Raw genomic sequence first — 19385 nt, forward strand, 5'->3', positions numbered from 1 at the left:
GATTTTGCGGATTTTTGGCAAATTCGCAATCCACGAACTCTCGCGAATTTGCCGAAAATTTGCAAATCCGCGCGAAGCGGATTTTTTTGCTTGGTCGCACTTGCCAAATAGAATACTATACAATTTAGCGGCGCGCAGCGTTCACTTACCGTCATTCAGCGTTTGAAGAGTTGTTTTTCTCCATGTTTGCGTGTGCTGCGCCATTTTGGATCCTGCTGCGGGATCCCGCGGGAGTTTGTCGACCGCGATTACGTCATCGCAGCTTGCCAACTTGCACAGCGAGAGTTTGTCAACGCGAGTACGTCATAAAGGCCCGTGATCACGCATCGCGGGAGTAAACACTTGCAAACACGTAGATGCGGCGGGCAGCGAGAATCTCGCAATTGCGAGATTGCAAAATTTGCAACTTCGCAGAAGAAATTCACCAGCAGAATGAAAATGATGATTTTTATCAGAATAACTCCTCAGGTTGACATTTGCCTGCACTTTTTTTTTGCAAGGAGTCCATTTTGGGGGGGGGGGTGGGAGGAAGGAAGTGCCCCACAGTCTCCAACTTCCTGTTCCTGTCCAGCAGGCTCCTCCCAGTGCTTTCTTCATGTGCTGGTCACTTTGATTTGGATCTTGACCTGGAAGGATTACTTTTTGTGGATGCTGCTGGATATTTGGATTTGAGGCCTTTTTGACTTTCTTTGGATCACTTTTGGATTAGAAATTTCACAAGTAAGTTGATGTTGTTTGTTTGGGGCATTACAGTTGCTGCAACTACAATTTTAGAACTTTTTCAGAACATTAAATAAAATATATTGTGGGTAGCCACATTATCCAGTAGAACCAGGGTTAGTTATGGGTGCATGATACAACTGTTTTGCGGAATTTCAACATAATTTAGGGCATGGATGGCATTGGATTGTGGTGATTTTTGTGTGTTTTTCGATTTTTTGGCTGTTGTTGGGGCCTTTTGCCCAGGGATTCTCACTCAGTGGTGCATGGGCCTAGTCTTTCTGTGGGGTGTCTTGAATGTAAACATCATGGAGGGCATGGATGGCTTTGGATTGTGGTGATTTGTGTGTGTTTTTCGATTTTTTTGGCTTTTGGGGCCTTTTGTCCAGGGGTACTCACTCAGTGGTGCATGAGCCTAGTCTTTCTGTGGGGTGTCTTGAATGTAAACATCATGGAGGGCATGGATGGCATTGGATTGTGGTGATTTTTGTGTGTTTTTTGATTTTTGGGGGTGTTGATGGGGCATGGCCATGCGGGTGGGGGCCATTTTGAGGCCTGGTCCAGGGCCATGTGGTGGGGGTGAAGGGACCATTTTGAATCGGGCAGTGTGCTTTGTGCCATAGGCCTGCATCCAATGTGCCTTGCTTTCATCCATTATGCCCAGGGGTACTCACTCAGTGGTGCATGGGCCTAGTCTTTCTGTGTGGTTTCTTTAATGTAAGCATCATGGATGGCATTGGATTGTGGTGATTTTTGTGTGTTTTTCGATTTTTGGGGGTGTTGATGGGGCCTTTTGCCCAGGGGTACTCACTCAGTGGTGCATGGGCCTAGTCTTTCTGTGGGGTGTCTTGAATGTAAACATCATGGAGGGCATGAATGGCATTGGATTGTGGTGATTTTTGTGTGTTTTTCGATTTTTGGGGGTGTTGATGGGGCATGGCCATGTGGGTGGGGGCCATTTTGAGGCCTGGTCCAGGGCCATGTGGTGGGGGTGAAGGGGCCATTTTGAATCCAGGCAGTGTGCTTTGTGCCATAGGCCTGCATCCAATGTGCCTTGCTTTCATCCATTATGCCCAGGGGTACTCACTCAGTGGTGCATGGGCCTAGTCTTTCTGTGTGGTTTCTTTAATGTAAGCATCATGGATGGCATTGGATTGTGGTGATTTTTGTGTGTTTTTCGATTTTTGGGGGTGTTGATGGGGCCTTTTGCCCAGGGGTACTCACTCAGTGGTGCATGGGCCTAGTCTTTCTGTGTGGTTTCTTTAATGTAAGCATCATGGAGGGCATGGATGGCATTGGATTGTGGTGATTTTTGTGTGTTTTTCGATTTTTGGGGGTGTAGATGGGGCCTTTTGCCCAGGGGTACTCACTCAGTGGTGCATGGGCCTAGTCTTTCTGTGGGGTGTCTTGAATGTAAACACCATTGAGGGCATGGATGGCATTGGATTGTGGTGATTTTTGTGTGTTTTTCGAATTTTGAGGGTGTTGATGGGGCATGGCCATGTGGGTGGGGGCCATTTTGAGGCCTGGTCCAGGCAGGGCCTGGCCATGTGGGTGGGGGTATAGGGGCAATTTTGAAGCCAGACAGTGTGCTTTGTTGTGTCATAGGCCTGCACCCAGTCTGCCATGCTTTCATCCATTATGCCCAGGGGTACTCTGTCAGTGGTGCATTTTATTGGTCTTTCCATTTTGTGGGGTGGGTATAATAAAAATGCTTACTTGCAAACTATTAATTGAAGCGCTACATATGCAACATTTATTTAACTGATGTTCCTCTGGCTTCGTTTGCTTTTAGGTGCAGAAACACGAATCATCAGCCTCATCGTTCCTCATCAGTGCCAGGAAGGAGTCCTGCTGTGGTGTGTGCAGCACAACGTCTCGTGTGGCCACAGACAACTCTGCATGGGCCTAGTCTTTCTGTGGGGTGTCTTGAATGTAAACACCATTGAGGGCATGGATGGCATTGGATTGTGGTGATTTTTGTGTGTTTTTCGAATTTTGAGGGTGTTGATGGGGCATGGCCATGTGGGTGGGGGCCATTTTGAGGCCTGGTCCAGGCAGGGCCTGGCCATGTGGGTGGGGGTATAGGGGCAATTTTGAAGCCAGACAGTGTGCTTTGTTGTGTCATAGGCCTGCACCCAGTCTGCCATGCTTTCATCCATTATGCCCAGGGGTACTCTGTCAGTGGTGCATTTTATTGGTCTTTCCATTTTGTGGGGTGGGTATAATAAAAATGCTTACTTGCAAACTATTAATTGAAGCGCTACATATGCAACATTTATTTAACTGATGTTCCTCTGGCTTCGTTTGCTTTTAGGTGCAGAAACACGAATCATCAGCCTCATCGTTCCTCATCAGTGCCAGGAAGGAGTCCTGCTGTGGTGTGTGCAGCACAACGTCTCGTGTGGCCACAGACAACTCTGCAACTTGTGCAACTGCGGCCGGCTGTTCTGACATCTGAAGAAGATGGCCCCAAAAAAAGTTGCCGTAGCTCCTCTAGCAAGAAAGTTGCCAGTAAGGAGCAGAAGAAGCAACTGGCGCCACTTACCAAGGAGACTGGTGTGACGACCGCTACATTTTTTTGGGAAAAAACAGGTACGCCTGCAGCAGCAGCGGGGGCTGCTGGGGACCAAGCTGGGAGCAGCACCTCCGCTCCATTGGGCTCAGTGCCACCACCACCATGCCAACTTAGGTCCAAGCCCTTGAGTGCTGCAAAGGCAGCCATTATAGTTGTTCAATCACCATCGACCAGTGATGTTGGCTCATCGCAAGAAAGTTGCAGCATCCCTCAATCAACACAGGTTGTTGTAACTCATCTGACGAGTGTTCAACAAAAACAGCCGCAACAACAACCACATGTGCAAGTTCAAGCCCAAGTACATGTGGAAGGAGAGGCGGCGCAAGGAGAGCAGCAAGCAGAGGTGCATGGAGCGGCACAAGTGCCCACAATAGTTGTTCCTCCCTAAGTAGGGGCACATCAGGAAATCGACATTCAAGCCGAGGTATCACATGAGGAAGCCACTCCTCCTGATGATTCATTGTCTTCCAGATCCCCAGAAAGGAAAAGATCAAGGATGTTGTCTACTTCTTCTTCAAGCCCCCTTCCTTCTGATGATATGGATGAAACTTGGGAACCACCACGGCCGTCTGAGAGTGAGGCACACCATGATCTGACAAAGGTAGCTAAGCGTAAAAGGAAGGTCCCCGAAAGTCTCAGAGTTATGGAGTGTGATGATGACGCTGAACAAGACGTGGCGTATACTCCTGCTGATGAAGACTCTCACGACGACGATGCAGTCATCATAGGCGTCACTCCAGCCTCAGCGGGCATGCAGCAAACAGACATTTTTACCCTATCCCGAAATGCTGCTGAGCGTGATGATGGCGACGTGGCAATGGGACCACCACGAATGCAGTTAACTAGTACACCACCACCTACAGCTTCCATATTTTCTCGCCAGAAGGGACCTCCATCCACCTCGACCTCCATTTCCTCAATTAGTGGTGCTGTAAGTGCACAACGTACTAAATTTCGCCAACACACATCCTCCAGTTCATCTGGCATTAGCAGCATTCCCAGTATCGCCTCCTCCGCTTCCCACAGACATTTGAAGTCCGCAGTTTGGGACTTCTTTAGTGTTAGCCCAAAAAGGGAAAACATAGCCATTTGTACCATTTGTAAGGTTCGAGTTAGTCGTGGTAAGCTTGGTACCAACTATGGTGCCGGAGGCCAGAGAGGTCATCTTGAGAGACAGCACACTGTCAAATGGCATGCACACCTAAGGGAGATCAAGGATGCCCGAATTGCAAGTCAACAAATTGTATCCGTTGATGTTTCATCTGCTGATGACGAGGAGGAAGAAGAAGCTTCAAACATTTCTTCACTTACACCCAGTACCCCTGTCAGCAGCAGATCTATGAGCCACACAAAGAGTGTGGGAGAGAGTGAGACACCAACGCGAAAAAGTTCACCACGGAGCGAAACTGGGTCGCAGAAGTCATCATCATCCCGTAAAATGGTGCAGCCCACCATTAGAAGAATGTTGTTTTCAGAAGCGCCATATGAACGCAACCACCCAATGGCGTGTCTGTATAACAGTAAGCTGGCTAAAATACTAGCGCTGGACCTTCTCCCTTTTTCTTTTGTGGAAGGGGTGGGTTTTCTTGAAATGGTGGCAACGCTCTGCCCTAAATGGAAGGATCCTAGCCGGTTCTATTTTGCCAGAGTTGCGGTTCCAGCACTACATGAAGATGTGCTGGAGGTGATTGGGGCAGCTTTGCAGAAGAGTGCTGTTCACACTATACATCTGACAACAGACATGTGGAGCAGTTGCGCAGCCACTGATTACATGTGCATCACTGCACACTGGGTCTCTTTTTCAGGGGTTAAAGCAAAGATAAACGCAGGTGTTGACGAGGACAAAGTTTATAAAGCTGCTCGGAAACATGCAACAATAACTATGTTTGCCATGGAGAAAAGTCATACAGCAGAAAACATTTTGTATGAGTTTAACACAAAGGTTTTTGAATGGCTGTCCCCAAGAAAACGCATGATTGGTTATGTTTCCACGGATAATGGCACCAATGTAGTTAAGGCCATGGATATGGGTAACTATTTCAGAGTGCCGTGTCTGGCGCACTGTATAAACCTGGTTGTTAAAAAATTCTTGAGTGAAGAAAGTCCAGTCTCCGGGTTACTGACCACCTGCCGAAGAATGTGCACACATTTCAACCATTCTTTTAAGGCCCGGAAGCAGCTGAGGTGCCTGCAACATGATCGTAAATTGCCAGTGAAAGCACTCATCCAGGAGGTGGCAACACGTTGGAACTCAACCTTCTACATGCTTGAGCGTCTGTATGAGCAGTATGCGATAGTCGATCAGTATTTCTTTAAACTGGGTACACCTATGATGGACATGAGGATACAGGTGGAGCAATGGCACCTAGTTAATAGCCTGACAGACATGCTTCGTCCTTTTGAGGTCTTCACGCGTGCAGTCAACAGGGAGTTCTGTAATTTGGGAAAAGCTATCCCATTGTTGAGCATGCTAGAGCACCAACTGAAGGCGGTGTGTTCTAAGTTTGAAAAAGATGGAAAGGAAGAAGCATTTGAGTTGGCGGAGAAGTTATTACACCGCCTACTTGGCGATGGTCGTCTTGAAATGATCAAGACAGAACAGCATTACATTTGTGCTACTATTCTGGATCCACGGTACAAAAAGGCAGTGGCAGGCAGAGTATTCTTTCCTTTTGATGACGCAGATGTTACAAAGTACAAACATTGGCTAGCTGTGTCAGCCACTCGGTTTGAAAGAGAACGGCAGGAAATTGAAGGAAAAGGCAGTACATCAGCATCAGCAGGCCGTCCGCAGTCAAAAAAATCCACTTCTTCATTTGTGGCTGTGGCAGAAGTGAGTGATTTTCCGTCTCAGCCGTTAACGACACCAGCAACCGTATCATCTGCACCAGACACAACAGTAATATTGGGTGATGAAGAGGATTGGCCAACTCAGCTTGGGTTTGCTTCTGAAATGGTCCCAGAAAAAAGTAAGCAAAGTGGAGGAACCCGGGAGAACCTTGAGTTGATGGTGCAGGCCTATCTGAATCTCAACAGAGGTCCATCTTTCTCATGACCCATTGGCGTATTGGCATGGGAAAACAGTTGTGTGGCCAGAGATCACCAACCTGGCTATAAATTACTTGTCTTGCCCACTCGCAAGCGTGTCTTCTGAATGTGTTTTCAGTGCTGCCGGTGGCATTGTAACTTCCAAAAGGACCCGCCTCTCGCCCAAAAATGTGGAGAGGTTAACAATGATCAAGATGAATCAGCACCTCATACCACCAGATTACAAAATACGAGAATGCACGCAGGAAGAAGATGAGGAGGACACCAACTTAGATGAGGGAAGTTCTACTCTGTTAAGTGACCTACTCCCGTATGAATTCGCAGAGTTTGGGGACGAGCTCTTTTTCCCTGACACCGAGCCCTGAAAATGTGTCAATGAATCACTAACTTTCTTTTTCGTCCTTATTCACTTTTATTCCTGTGTGTCTGTCTTTCTTTGTTTTGCAAAATCTATATAAACAAAACTTTAATCACCTAATCACAAAAACAAGCCCATCAGCAGAACTGTCTTCACTTATTTGCTTATTGATTTGAAGGTGCTGCAGTCTGCATTCCTCATGTTCACCAGTTCACAAGAACATGCTCCTCTATCCTCCTCCTCCTCCAGACTCCTATTTCCCTCAAAGCAGATGGCTGGATTACGCCCAATGAAGAAAGACTCTGCACTTGTGGGGTGGTTCTACTTCTTTGCGTGTGAGTTGACGGGTCTGGGGCCATTGCTGGGAAGGTCTAATACCGGCTAAAAGTGGTTTGGAAAAAATCAGATCAGAAAAAGATTTTGCGCTTTTGATAACTTGCCTGTCTTTGGGGTGCTGTTTGGTGGGCTTTTAGGTTGTTGTGGGTGGGTTTTGGGGTCTGGGAGCACTGCTGGCACAGTCTAATGTTGATTGCATTTGTTTTTCAGGAAATCCATGGTGGAAAAGGGGAGTTAGGGCCTAGCTGCAGAGCGCATTTGGACTGAATTCCAGGTAGTAGGCCCATTTTTGCTTTTTGCCTGTTTGGGGTGTTCTACTTTTTTGCGGGTGGCTGCAGGGGTCTGGGGCCATTGCTGGGAAGGTCTAATACCGGATAAAAGTGGTTTGGACAAAATCGGAGGTAAAATTTTGTTTGCGTTTTTGCTGACTTGCTTGTCTTTGAGGTGCTGTTTGCGGGGTTCCGGGTGTTTGTGGGTGGTTTTTGGGGTCTGGGAGCACTGCTGGGTATGGATAGTTTTGATTGCAAGAGTTTTGAAGCAAATCCATGGTGGCAAAGGGGAGTTAGGGCCTAGCTGCAGAGCGCGCGTGGAGTGATTTCGGAAATGTGCCTGAAAATTTCTAAGTCCCCATTTTTGTAGTTTTGCTTTTTGGCTGTTTGGGGGTCTTCTACTTCTTTCTGCTTGGGTTGACGGGTCTGGGGACATTGCTGGGAAGGTCTAATACCGGCTAAAAGTGGTTTGGAGAAAATCGGATCAGAAAAAGATTTTGCGCTTTTGATCACTTGCCTGTCTTTGGGGTGCTGTTTGGCGGGCTTTTAGGTTGTTGTGGGTGGGTTTTGGGGTCTGGGAGCACTGCTGGCACAGTCTAATGTTGATTGCATTTGTTTTTCAGGAAATCCATGGTGGAAAAGGGGAGTTAGGGCCTAGCTGCAGAGCGCATTTAGACTGAATTCCAGGTAGTAGGCCCATTTTTGCTTTTTGCCTGTTTGGGGGTGTTCTGCTTTTTTGCGGGTGGCTGCAGGGGTTTGGGGCCATTGATGGGAAGGTCTAATACCGGATAAAAGTGGTTTGGACAAAATCAGAGGTGAAATTTTGTATGCGTTTTTGCTGACTTGCTTGTCTTTGAGGTGCTGTTTGGGGGGGTTCTGGGTGTTTGTGGGTGTTTTTGGGGTCTGGGAGCACTGCTGGGTATGGATAGTTTTGATTGCAAGAGGTTTGAAGCAAATCCATGGTGGCAAAGGGGAGTTAGGGCCTAGCTGCAAAGCGCACGTGGAGTGATTTTGGAAATTTGCCAGATAATTTCTGTCCCCATTTCTGTAGTTTTGCTTTTTGGCTGTTTGGGGGTCTTCCTCTCCTTTCCGCCTGGGTTGACGGGTCTGGGGCCATTGCTGGGAAGGTCTAATACCGGCTAAAAGTGGTTTGGAGAAAATCGGATCAGAAAAAGATTTTGCGCTTTTGATCACTTGCCTGTTTTTGGGGTGCTGTTTGGCGGGCTTTTAGGTTGTTGTGGGTGGGTTTTGGGGTCTGGGAGCACTGCTGGCACAGTCTAATGTTGATTGCATTTGTTTTTCAGGAAATCCATCGTGGAAAAGGGGAGTTAGGGCCTAGCTGCAGAGCGCATTTGGACTGAATTCCAGGTAGTAGGCCCATTTTTGCTTTTTGCCTGTTTGGGGGTGTTCTGCTTTTTTGCGGGTGGCTGAAGGGGTCTGGGGCCATTGCTGGGAAGGTCTAATACCGTATGAAAGTGGTTTGGACAAAATCGGAGGTGACATTTTTTTTGCGTTTTTGCTGACTTGCTTGTCTTTGAGGTGTTGTTTGGGGGGTTCCGGGTGCTTGTGGATGGTTTTTGGGGTCTGGGAGCACTGCTGGGTATGGATAGTTTTGATTGCAAGAGGTTTGAAGCAAATCCATGGTGGAAAAGGGGAGTTAGGGCCTAGCTGCAGAGCGCGCGTGGAGTGATTTTGGAAATTTGGCTGAAAATTTCTGTCCCCGTTTTTGTAGTTTTGCTTTTTGGCTGTTTGGAGGTCTTCTACTTCTTTCCGCCTGGGTTGATGGGTCTGGAGCCATTGCTGGGAAGGTCTAATACTGGCTAAAAGTGGTTTGGAGAAAATCGGATCAGAAAAAGGTTTTGCGCTTTTGATCACTTGCCTGTCTTTGGGGTGCTGTTTGGCGGGCTTTTAGGTTGTTGTGGGTGGGTTTTGGGGTCTGGGAGCACTGCTGGCACAGGCTAATGTTGATTGTATTTGTTTTTCAGGAAATCCATGGTGGAAAAGGGGTGTTAGGGCCTAGCTGCAGAGCGCATTTGGACTGAATTCCAAGTAGGCCCAAAGTTTTTTAAGTGTGGCTTTTCCCGGGTTTTTCCTTTTGGCTTGTTGGGGGGGTTAAACTTGTTTTCGCCCAGGTTGACAGTTCTGGAGCCATTGCTGGAAAGGTCTAATACCCGAAAGAAAGTGTTTTGAAGACAATCCCTGGGGAAAAAGTTTTTAGCATTTTCTGAGATTTCGCTCACTCTACCGTTTTCGGGGGGCTGTTTGTGGGGGTTCCTGGTGTTTGTGGGGGGGTTTGCAAGTCTTGGAGCAATGCTGGGTATGGATACTTTTGCTTGCTTGCAAGTGGTTTCAATACAATCCATGGTGGGTAAGGGGGGATTTGGGCCTACTTAACTTTCCAAGTACGTTTTGTCACCATTTTCTACTAGGCCTCGTTTTTGGAGATCTGATTGGGGGTCTCCGACATTTTTGCGACTGGGTTTAGTAAGGGTCTGGGAGCACTGCTGGGAAGGTCTAATTTTGATCTAAAACACAGTTTACAGTACACCTAGCTTGAGGGGAAGGATCCGCTAAATTAATTTGACCATACTTATTTATTCTTCAAAAGGAGACTCAGACAGAGTAGGCACTTTCAAAAATATTGTACTGTCTATTAGGAAACTCAAAGTGTGACTTTTTGCACTACACAGCGTACATACCTTATATTTATTTGTCACTGGTGTTCTAATGTCACTTCCTGTTTTTCCATCAATAATTACAGGCCGGCTTTCAGCCTGTGCAATGGGAAAAAAAGGATGAAGTCAGGCTTCACATTAGCGAGCCGCAATTCAGCATCCGCCAGGCAGGCAGTGGACAGGGTGTCTTCTGGTCACCAACATTGATGGACGGAGCGTCAGATGGAATGGAGGAGTCCTGCTAATAAGAGGAATGGTTGGATGCATGCAACTTACCAAATTCAACAGGACAACTACAAACACATACAGATACAGTATCCGTTCTTTTCTAATTATCTTTTAAGTAATGTTATTGCTGTGAACTTCTATGAGTGTGACTCTGTATTTCTTTGATCTCTGCTTCTAAATTCATCCCTACAGCCATTCTATAGGTTTTACTTCTGCTATTTTTTAAACCTAATTTAATGTAAGCAGTGTTTCTCTGAGTGCAGAGATAGGTAAGTAAAAAACGCATAATTATTACTGCAGCCCTGTACTGTCGCATTCTTTCATTCACGGTTGTCGAAAGTACTACTTACTTTTCAGTAACTATGCATGTAGTAGTGCATGCACTTCCTTTATGTCACTTACAAGATTTATGGCTAGCTTATGGAAGATTTGTTTATCTTCAATTATTGTTTGTCCATGCTGTGCTTTTTTTTTCTTCTCTCAACAAAACTTTCCCAAAAAAAACCATTCCCATCCATTTTCCAAACCCTAACCCTCTTCCCCCGGGCTGTGTGGTTTTGATTGATGTGTGACTAAATGACAGGAATAATTCCACACACTTGCTGGGGAGGATAAGGTCATAGCAACAGGCTGGTGAAGGAATCCGAGGATATATTCTTACTCAGCTTGACACTGAGTCACTATTGGCAAATGAAAGCAGATTTTCATGTGCGCCATCAACTTGATTGGTCATCAAGAACATCCTCCTCCTAGACGTGGCAAATTAATATTACGCTGCTGTGTCCTTCACCTTCAGTACTATTTCTTGTAGTAGTAGCCAATGTCAAAGAAATTCAATGCAAGTACTTTCAATACTTTACCATTTGTTCGGCTACATTGTGGCACTGTTCTAGTGTACTGTCACCTGCTATATCCTCTATCGTACCGTTCTAATGCTACGGTAAGGACAAACAAGGTTTCATTTTCTTTTTTTTTCAGATGCTGCAACTGCCACTGTGTAACACCACAAGTACGACCGCAATGATGACATTTCATCCGCCCAGGATTGCCAACCTTAATCGCCATTTCCCGTGCAGCCAGCCCTGTGCCTAGCCCTATTTCCAAACACAAATTACAGGTAAGATAAGCGTTTGGGGGGAGGTAGTATAATGGAGTATTAGGAGAGACAATAGACTGAAGGTCCTAGGACTATTGAATTCACTTACTCTGTGACAGGCACTTAGTTTTGAAAACATTTGGGCAATTACTAGTACTTACCCAACTTGAATCAAGATGCCACTTAAGTTTCAGGAAAACAAACTTACTGTTAAACCCCCACCCGCCAGCCTCAAAAGCAGTAAAAAACACGTATGCTAAGATAAAGTTTAAAGTATATTTATATATCCCTAAAATAAATAATCTCCCGCAAGACCCAACCCACCCCCCTCCCAAACCCCAACGAATGTCCGTGAAAACTAAGTCCAAAAAAATAGAAAACCCAACTCCCAATTCCCACCCCCCAGAAGTCTTTAAAAAAGGGGCAAGGGACAGTCTCCTCCTCCTACTGCTGGCTGCTGCTGTTGACTTTTCGGGCCAGGTCTGCATGCTCCTTGCGGAGGGTCTCGAGCAGGGTTTTGGTGTTGAGGAGCTCCTGCTCGAGGTAGGACACCCTCAGTGAAAGGCGGTGCGCGCGTGCCTTGCACCTGCTGTGGGGGGCAGCTGATTTCTTTGCTGCTCGGCGGTGCCGGGTGGCTGCGGTACCCCGGCTCCGTACCGCTGAGGACCTGCTGCGCTGACTGGCTGACCCAGGGAGCGCGGAGGAGGATGCACGTGTCGCCGTGGATGTTGTTGACGGACTGTGCGTGTCCTCCTCCTCCTGGGCCACCAGCCGCCGATATTCGGCGACAGTGGCCTCCAGCCTCCGTTGCCAGGCCCTGTTAGCCAGCTCCTTCCGTGTTGGTTTGGAAGGAGCATCTATATGAAGAAAGAAAGACATAGGGGCCGATTAGGATGGCGGACGGACTTGCGTCCGTCCGCCACCCTTGAGGAGGAGGGAACGTCCGCAGGGGCTGCGGCGTTCCCTCCGTGCTGATTAGGATGTGACCGCCAGGGTGGCGGTCACATCCTCTATATTTAACATTGCGGCGGGTGCAGCTTCAAGCTGCACCCGCCGCAATGTTAAAAAAGCATGTTTTACATTTACATGCACAAAGCGGCCGGCACCGCACGGTGCCTGCTGCTTTGTGCACGCAAATGCAGGGGGGTACCATAGGTACCCCCCATGTGCACCCCCCACCCCCCATTCACCCAGGGGGCCCGCAACGGGCCCCCAAAGTGAATGTCCGTATGCTTTTCCATGGCGGAAAAGCCGCCGTGGAAAAGCATGTATTTACGAACATCCTAATATGGCGGACGGTGTCTCATAGACACCGCCTGCCATGTTATAGCTTTTCCGCCGCGGTCGGAAGCCGACCGCGGCGGAAAAGCGGCGGACGGAATTCCAGACCCACCAGCCATCCTAATTTGGCGGTGGGTCTTTGGAGGCTCCGCAGCGGTTTTTCCGCATCCTCCAGGCCGGCGGACACTTCCGCCGGCCCGGAGGATGCGGAAAAACCGCCATCCTAATCGGCCCCATAGTGTGTAACCAATGCTCTTTAAGATTAACACAAAATGATTCAGCAGAAAGTTGTGTCACAGTAGAACTAGCAACTTGCAAGCGCAGTACATAACTATTGTGGCCAGTATCTATCTAACCTCCCACTTCTTCATCCTTGCTCTAACATTAGTGGGAGTTTAAGGAATCAATTCTACGAGCACTATGGACTCACTCCATTAGAGTCGACTATGACAGTACACCAGTCTTATTCTTCTTCTTCTCTCTTGTTTAGCAAAATTAGTACGTCAACTTCTGCAAGCCGGCATAATGCCAGCGCAGTCAACTTGCACCCGAGAAAAACAGACGCCCACCATGATGAGTGAGACAGACTTGCGTTACTGTACCAGTCCAGTACATGCAGGTGGTGGTGCTCTTACTTTTCTATTACGGTGGCACTGAGAATACTCTGTTACAAGGGCTACTGCTTAATTAATTTAACTTTCACCCTACAGTGCCAATGAATACTTGAAAAGGAAAATGAAGAAGATAAATAATCTAATTATCTATCACTGCACATGGTATGTATTTGCTTACATATGGGATGACGTTAGGTGCTTTGCTTTTTATTAAGTGAACAGTGATACATCCACACATGAATGACCGAGTTCTACTAAACTTATTACCAGAGGTAGTGAGTGGCTATCGTAATAGCCGGATATATGCTGTGCTTGCAATACAAACTACTGCTACTATTCATGGTAGTATTCGGACAAAATTACAACTTCTTTCCCTTGCCTTTCCTACACTGGGACAGACGTGCGGGTGCGGTGTTACATGCTCTTCAAAGTAACACTTAGTTCATCCAGTGACCGTCTACTCTCTCTAGATACACATATGCTATCTAAGAGTCAGATAGTACCATGATCCAGGCATCCATCCATTCAAACTATATGTCAATCATTCTTCTTCATGTCTCTCATCTGGACAAACCTTACGTTTTCTCATGGGAAAACAACCTTTTCATTTTATTTGGGAAACCGCAAGCCATACATCCATGCTTGACTTGCATTTGAATTTCAACCAAAGCATATATAATGCGCACACATACAGTTTCTGTTTCACCCACCCAGGCTGTTCTCCTTCCACCCATCCTTGCTTCATCCTTCACCCAGCCATGCATCATATTCCTTCCCAGCCACCTCGGGCACCAATCAAACACGTATCATTCTTCTTTGTCAGTCATCATTACTTTTAACTTGCTCGTCCTTCCACACTTACTTACACCCTTCTTTCGCTTTTCGTTCATCCCATCCATCAAGGTCATCTCAGATCTGATTTGGATTCTCGAAAAAAAATTCACCGCTGTGTTGAAGTAAATTTAGAGGAGGCTACTACCTGGTTGATAAAAAACTTTGTTCTAAATTTGAAAGTCTGCTTAACAGTATAGTAACTTAACTGTAGCACATATATACTACACCCGTGCAGAGAGCACACTATGCAGTCTGCAATCTCAATAAGTAAGGAATATAAGAGCTTACCACTGCCCGCCACTACCGTGGCAACCCGCACAGCAGTTTCGTCCGGCACTTGCACCGCCTCCTCACCAGAACTGTCCTCCACCTCCGCGCTGGGCTCAGCACCAGATGTTCCACCTACAAAGTACATTTAAGAATGTTAGATGTCATAGACATACACCACTCACTAGTATTTTGTCTAGGAATGAAGAAATGTGAATACAGAAACCAATTTCATAATTTGTGACTGTCTACTCTAAAGTAAAAATGTCCCTTTTTCCAGGGAAGGGTGTTGTCTTGCTGCACTTTTTGGCACAACTGATGAATGCATGCTTTTTAACACGCACCATTTTTCTCATAACAGACAGAAGCTTCACTTCTAAGAACAAATCATCATCACTAGGACGGAGTGACCAACGATTCAGCACCAGTAAGAAAAATTAAAGTTCAAAGTCAAACCAGGTGAGGGCTCGGCTCGCCCACAATAAATGTGTGAAATAAATCACTAAGCACTTTTCCATTTTTAATCAACCATTTATGTTTTATGACAAGCTTGATTTTAATAAATATTTTTACTTTTAATAAAGCTTTAAAACTTAAATAGACTCTGTGGTTTTTGGTCAAGAGTGACTGAGCAAAAGGTTTTGCATTTTCCAAGCATGAGTCCGTGCCTCTGACACTTCTGGACTTCTGGACTCTGACTCCGTACTTTTGCCCTGCGTTGGATAATCATCATTGGGGATCAATCATCGATGAATTCGGGAGCTAAATGACTCTGCCACACTATCTAGTCAGTAAGGAGATTGGGGGTTCTTCAAAGTCTGATATCACTGAGGTATGTGGAAAGTCTACCTGCGCCTATTATAATTGATAAACAATGCACTATTTAGTGTCCATAGTTCTGTTTGTTCATATTTGTCCCTGCAACAGTAGAAGTATGGATTGTCCTCGTATCCAAACCAAAAGTAAAGTAGTATCTTATTCTTTCTTGGTGGTCATTCACCTTTCTATTGTTGGTAATTGTCAAAGCATAAACATTTAGAAGACTTGAAAAGACATTAAGGACAATCCCTGAGGACTGCACTCAGTGCATAGAGCTATTGCTGACTAGAATGGGAGTTTCGTTTAACACCTTTTGCCAACTGTGCAATCTTAGTTAGCTACACAGACAGACTAATAAGAATAATCTAGTAATACCACAGGGAGTCATAGTAGAGGCAGGATAAGAATTTAGATACAATCTACAAGAAGATCAAAGACGATTTAGAAAAAATCAAATGAATAACGTTAGGAAAAAATAGGTACTCTATATTAAAATTAAAACTTACCGGGGCCAGCAAAGGAACCCTCGCCTGACCGATCCTGGCCGTGAACAGCAGCAGCATCCGATGACCCCTCCTCCTCTGTCCTCTTGCCCCTGGGGGGAGCTGATGTACATAGAAAACAAAATAAGGAGTACCACCCACGTCGAATTGTCAGTTCCTAATGGGGTGCAGGCTGATGCAAAAGGGGGGGGACTCTCCTTTTGTTAAGAAACCCCTCACTCACCACCTAGTGGTGACATGCTTCATCATCGGGGTCCACCCTAATGACCTAGCGTCATCAGGGTGTGCTACAACACCTGATTACAGTGGAGCTGGTTGTGAGTGAGGATGCGTGAAGGAAAAAAGTTTGTGTGTTAAAAATTGTCCTGGTTTAACTTAGGAAAATAAAGTTTTATTTATAAGCAACTGGACAATGTTAAAATCAAAAGTGTGAGATAAAGTGAGGGTAATTATGAGCCCATGTATCTCTATGTGTTGTCAGGTCTACATGTTTCAACCATGAAGGTGGAGGTTCACCAGGTTTTCTTCAGGACCGATGTCCAGAGGGTGGGAGGTATGCGTCCCCTAAAAGGCGCACCCTGTCCTACCTTCTGGGACCACAATACGTGACAAAAATATGTCTGTGGTATGTGCTTAAACCCGGCTGGGTAAGCGTGAAAAATCAAAATACTCGTATTAGGGTATTGGGATACCTCATAGGGCGGGGAGAGGTTATCCTCGTAGAAAGAACGTATTAGTTCAGTAGCGAGGTCAATGGCCCTGTACCTAGTGCGGTCCTCCGCCCTGTAGCAGTGAGAACCTCCTTATTTTGTTTTCTATTGATATACCCAGGGGTATAGGAGTATTCCCCAGTTCACCGTGTGAACTAAATACCTTGCTCTCCCCTCTGTTTTTCATGTCGGGAGCTGATGTACAACATGAAAGAAAGAAAGACCCGAAAACATGGATGATTGTTGTCAACCAAATCAAACATTTCAAAAGAACAATAACAAAATATTTTGGCGAAATAGCAAATAGACAACTATTCCACGGGATATATTGACCTATCTCATGTGGTCTACTACGATATTAGTATTGCTTGATTTGCGGACCGTCGACTTGGAAAGTTATGTAACTCACTAAACAAACTACTAAAAAAGATCGCCTAGGACTGGCAGGCAGCAGTCCGCAGCACGCGAAGTGACAGACGAACTCCATCGTGATTGCAGATCAGCGACAACACTAATAAAGTCATTAAAATACTCAAACACTCAAACTATCAATCCACCACCACTATTTCTTTTTATTGCCAGGTGTACAAAGGAAGGACTGGACTTGAGTCTGTAGGGGCAGATTTACAAGCCCCTTGCGGCTCTTTTGCTCCATTGTTGCGTGACTTTTGTGACGCAGCGGCAGAACAAAATAGGCGCCATGGTGCGGCGTATATTAACAACATGACGCATATGGGAGATGCATCACGTTGTAAAGCCCTGCGTCATCAGGGGGCGTTCCGGCGCAAGGGAGGGCATTCCTGCGCAGGAACGCATCCTAAAAGTGGTTGAGGGAAATCTACAAGATTTCAATCAGTCACTTTTAGGACAATGATGCGTGACTCAAACCCTGCGCCTGCTTGAAGCAGACGTACGGCTTGACGCAGCATTGGGGAGATAGGGCACCCCAGAGCATTGCTGGAGCTGCGTTGTGACGCAACTCCAGCAATGCGCCGCCTTTACGGCACAGATGCGTAACGCTTCTGTGACGTTTTGAGACCATGGTGCGCCGCATTGTAAATACGGCGCACCATGGGTGGTGGTGGCGTGGCGCACAATTACTGGCGCATCCCTGCTACTTTGCAGGGATGCGCCGGTAATTGAAAATCTGACCCTTAGTGTCTAGCATTACGCAGTTCTTTACACTACACTCATACATAATTTCTCAGGCCAATGAAATGAACACAAAATAGAAAACAAATAAGCATAGTAGCAACACTACTGAGAAGGAGAGCAGTGCACCTGAAATGCACAGAAGATTTTGAAATATAATTTACCTACAATGTAATCGGCAGCATTATTACTCTTGGTAAAAAACACAAATTTGCAATATAATAACACACAGAGCGGGAGAAAACAGAGTAGTGATGAAATAGCTAGAAATAGCTACTACTACTCACCAAGCCCGGGGATCTCGATGCCAAGCACGTCCAGCAAGTCTCGTTCCCGGTCCAGGAGATCCGTCCAGCGGTGGGTGGCCTGGTTGTAGGTGCGCCGGACCCCAGAGTGTTCAAACATGGCCTGGCACACCTTCTCCCACCGCTTCCGGCGCTCCCGGAGTCCGTAGCCGGTAGCGACCTTGCCGCCTCCCATGATGGTCCTGGGGAGGCGGTGCTGGACATAAAAGACTAGTGCGGCCACCTCCTCCGCACTAAAAATCTCCCGAGCTTTAACTTGCTCCCCCCTCAAACGCCCGCACGGGACCCGGGCACGGGGTGCGGGACCCTTCCCCTTCGAGGGCTGCTTCCCGGCTCCCTTTACCATGGTCTGGGCAGAAGGGAAGGTAAATAATAAAGAAGAAATAGAATAGGGAAGAAGAAAAGAAAAGAGTTTAAAAAAGTAGTTTAAAATTAACCAAAAGTAGCAGAAAACACAAACATATAGAGCTAGAAAAATAGAGGGATAGATAATAAGTAAAATAGTTAAAAAAAAACTTCAAACAAGCAAAGGATGGCAGAGATTGACAGAGGATACAGAAAGCATGCCCAGAACCATAGCAATGAATGAAAAACAAGATGGCCGCGCCCGTTCACGACCACGTGGATAAGTTCGCGCGAGATTTCCCCCGCGATCACACGCGAACATGTACTAGCGAGCCGCACACTTTGCGAGATTACACATAGCGCCCGGAAATGGAATTACGTCACGCAAACAAGATGGCCGCGCCCATGTACGACCGCTAGGGTAATTTCGCAAACGTTGCGCTACAAGCGGCTTGCAAACACGCAAAAAATCACGTGAACAAACACGCCGCAAAAAAAAACAAATCGTGTATTCGCACAAATTCGCGGCTTCCGAAATCGATCTCGCCCGAATTCGCGCCCCGTGAATCGCGCGAAATTGCAGAAAAATGATTTTTGCAAAACTGAAAGCACTCAGCAGGTGCAAAAGTTCAATCTTATCATTAGTAACCATTCCCTCTAGTGCTTCCTGAGGGGCCCCTCCAGAGTTCAGTTGCCAACTTGCAGCTATTCTATGACCCTGCTCTGACCCTCACAGCAGGCTCAGAGAATAGCTACAAGTATGCCACAAAGGTCCTGCTAAAAAAAATCAGACTGCAACAGAGAGCAATTACAGATAAGGAAGCAGGTGCCAGACTGGAAGTTCAAATTCAGTGACACATTAATCAATCAGCCCCTAATTCATTAATGTCAGTTGAGGCAGGGCAGGTGTGCTTTTCCCCCCATAATCTACAGTGATGAAACAGAGGGTGGCATGGGTGAGCCAGAGAGTGGCAGTGGTGAAACAGAGGGTGGCAGTGGTGAAAAAGAGGGTGCTGTGATGAACCAGACGTAGAAACAACATGGTCGCGACCGTTGCTACCCGACAAGTAAGTTTGCGTTTGCGAACTGGTAAAAAACCCTCGCGAAACGGCAGAAACACTTGCGAACCCAAAAAAAAGTTCGGGGATTTTGCGGATTGCGAATCCGTAAATACGCAATTTCGCGGATTGCCAATTCGCAAAATCCGCCCATACTTATTGATCACACAATGGATGATGTTAGAACTG

This window comes from Lissotriton helveticus, chromosome 2_1 (assembly GCF_964261635.1).
Source record: "Lissotriton helveticus chromosome 2_1, aLisHel1.1, whole genome shotgun sequence".
NCBI classification, from domain to species: domain Eukaryota; kingdom Metazoa; phylum Chordata; class Amphibia; order Caudata; family Salamandridae; genus Lissotriton; species Lissotriton helveticus.